The sequence below is a fragment of the Brienomyrus brachyistius genome, unplaced genomic scaffold, assembly GCF_023856365.1.
Source record: "Brienomyrus brachyistius isolate T26 unplaced genomic scaffold, BBRACH_0.4 scaffold85, whole genome shotgun sequence".
NCBI lineage: Eukaryota > Metazoa > Chordata > Actinopteri > Osteoglossiformes > Mormyridae > Brienomyrus > Brienomyrus brachyistius.
In genome coordinates this window covers 722891-726467 of record NW_026042360.1, presented here as the reverse complement: position 1 = coordinate 726467, position 3577 = coordinate 722891, and positions in this window count along the sequence as shown.

Below are 3577 nucleotides of genomic sequence, written 5' to 3'. Positions count from 1 at the left end.
TTCTTGGTAAGAGCAGGCCCAGGTAGTGCTGATGTCACTTCCTGTTGGTGCTGTCACAGTATGCATAGCGACGGAGGATATCTCCCCTCGTCCCAGGCTTCCCCACTCGCACACCATTGCACTTCGACCCCCATGTTCTTTCCCCTGCAGCCCACAGCTCTGCTTGTGGTGCCTCGTGCCATGATGCCGTTTTTTTTGTGGGGGAACAATCCAGTGGACTCTGGACTGAATTAGGCAGACAGGAAGGGTCGCGGTGTCAGGTCGATTACTTTAGCCTAGCCGCTGGCTCGCCCACTGGGAGCTGCGGACTTGTCCGGAAAAGCACTTGTCCAGGGAAGGGAAGCCTTCTGTGATGAATATGTGGCTAATCAGATTTCTAGATATCGTCCGTTGTAATCACCAGGTTTGTAACGAAGTGTAGGGCGGTCACTGTGGGGTCGGCACCGAGAGCCTCTCGCCAACCCCGCAGACCCACTTTTGCTGACAAACAGGTGTCCTCCACAATTAAGAACAGTATTTTAGAAGCAGATCCCGACAGACGCTGCAGCTTCCAAACAGCGTGCATGTGTTAGCGCAGTGCTGTCACTGCAGTTCCCCAGGGCGTCCCAGGGGGGCGCTTTTTGTGCAGGGTGAGGTCCCTCACAAGCTGCCTCACTGATGTCTGTGTCTCTGACCCCCCCACCCCCCCCCCACCAGCCCCACCCCTGTGGGGAGCTTCCTGTTTACACAAGTCCGCTGGCTGTAAATATGTTTGTAAATGTCAAAGTACTGTACATAGCAAAGCCCTCTCTGCATGGTTTAAAGAAAAAAATAACACAAAAAAAAAACACAAAAATATGCTAGGTGTTAGTACTTCTGTTTCCAAACAAGCTATTCCTGCAAGAGGAGAAAAAATAACAAGTAAACAGCGATATAAAGGCAAAAATTAGGACGGAAAAGTGTATCCAGACAGCGGAGATTGGCTGAGGAGCGGATAGCAAAAGCCACAGCAACCGTTTCTTTCAACCGAACCACTCAAAACCTTTTGTGTATATATATATATGTTTTTTTTAAATCTGATTTAGTTTGCACTATAGTGTCCGCGAGGCTGGGCATCTCCTCCTTTCTGTTTTGTTTATGGAAGATGAGAGTGCCCCATTTTCTTTTGTAAATGAATGAAAGTCTGACGGAGCCCCCCCCCCCCCATTCGGAAGGGGGGTCTCCAGAGGTGGGGCAGCATCTCTAGTCTATGTGGCAAATGGAGAGGAACCAAACTGGAGGTGACAGGGTGCGTCCAGCCTGCCTGTTCCACAAGCTAGTTCCCTTCCACAGCTTTGGGAGGCCGTGGTTCCTGGGACGTATCCAATAGTCGTCAGGTAACCTGATGTCAGTCGACCTGCCCTTTATCCAGCTAAGCAGCGTAAAGGGACAGTGCCTTCGTACTGGCCCGCAGACCTGTCTTAGTACGTCCTTGTCCTAAAACCTGATTTTATTATGGAATTCTGACATTACTGTAATCCAGATCTGAAGTGGTGTTAAGCTTTGCTTTCATCTACTGTAGTATGCATTGCAATGCGACAGAAAGTCAGTTTGCCCGAACAAGCTTTACCACCAGCTTTGCTCTTCCAGACTAATTATGAACCACGAGACGCCCCCCAGGGAAGGTTTCATGGCGAACATCGCATACTGTTCCCTACTTAGACACCCAAAATGGCCTAGAACGCACTCTGATTCCTTAAATGGGTTCCTTTCCACTTTGCCATGGATCCGGAGCGAGCTGCAGTCCCCCTCCCCATGCAGAAAGATCCTTTGAAGAAGATGCTCTGTGCTGGCGATGGCCGTATCACTCTGCAGCATGAATGCAACACTGTACATTTTACCCATCTGGGGCCTGGTCCTCCATTGTGAAAGCACTTAATACAGCACGCAAAACAAACGCTCTTGCACAGGATGGTAATGCAGTTAAGTCAGTGATGTTGCAGAACAGAATACTCCAACTGGAAAACCGTATCCCACTGTACAAAACCTCTGTTTGCGATGCACTTAAGGAACAGACCGCTGATGGCAGCTCTGGGTGTGTTAGGGTGTGCGAGAGCGACAGCGTGTTCACGGCTATTTTGGTTCCATTCCATCACACCCAGAAGTGTGAATCTTTTTTTGGCATGTCTGCGAGTGCATCGGCTCGGCTCCTCTTCACAAAGGATCATTACCTCTGAAAATTGACGTGCCTTTGTTTTAGCTAGCCTTGCCAAGGACTTGTGACACGAGTTTAAAATGATTTTGTATAAGTCGGAAGAGATTTTGTATCATTGCTCAATTTTCATCTGTTGTCTTTCTGTACCACGTTTGTCGGTTCCAAACTTTTTTTTTTTAACATTTGAGGTTCATGATTTTTGTTAATGTAATCCTTTTTATTTATTGCCATTTTGTTTTAATTTTTACACAAGCTGTGAAAACATTTCTGCACTTTAATCAGGAGAGTGATTATTGAAAAATCAAGGAGATAACTGTACATTACGGCTGGAATAAAATCGCCACTCCTTAAATTTATCTCCTGTGTGATTAATATTTATCACTAAATCCGGAAACTATATGCTGCTCAACCTCTCGCGGTTTCCTGAATTTCACCAACATACACAATGTCTATGTACCTGTTTTGGCCGCCAATACGATGTATCTATATTTTGATCTTCAGAGCTCTTCCTCTGTACACGAAGGACAAAAACTTATGAGGCCAACACAGCTGTGTAGTTAAAAAAAAAACACGAGGCATTGTTTCAAAGGGCGTGTTGCTTTTCTTAAAAGCGGCTAATCTCTCATTTAGCCAAACTCTGCAAAGCTCTACGCCAGTATCTTTGGACGCACATTCCTTGCACTACAGGACATTAACGGTTCACAATGTATTAATAGTCAAAGGATAGTTACATATAATATTAGATTTCCGCAACCCTATACTGAATAGGCGGTTGGGGATATATATTGCGGCTACATTACAGAAAATTTCGAGCTAGGTCTCGTGTACGTTTGCATGTTTCGGCATTTTTTCTGTCTGACGCAGCGCAAACACACCTGATTACCCGAATGACGGTTATATTACTTGCCAAACTGGGTGTGTGACTGCTACGCATCTACACAAATATGAGGCGATTTCCCGCATTCCCGTGTTATTGTTATTGTTCTAACACGTGTGCCCCTGCATACACCCCCGGGAAGATATACCCCGTGCGGCTTTCCGAGTCGACAGACTACGGAAATTTTAAGGTATATTCGCTTCTTTCCACCCAGTCGACGAGACCTGCGGAGACCTGGCGGCCGCAGTGATCCTATTCCGCAAGGTAAGCGGTCCGAGTCGCCCCAAGCAAACACCCCCCTGCACAAACTGGTAAAACATACACCGCCCTGTGCAAAAGCGACAGCCGTGCAACGAAACTCAATTTATCCGCCATGGAATGTGCTTCTGTGATCTGCGCTGTTAAGTTCATCCGTAGACGGCCATGGCGGTCACCCATGTGCTGTTGTTTTTGTGCCGTGTGACGTCACGCAGCTGCTGCATTTAAGAGGCTGTCCTGGCTGCGCGCAGCCCGTCTGCGCAGCCGCA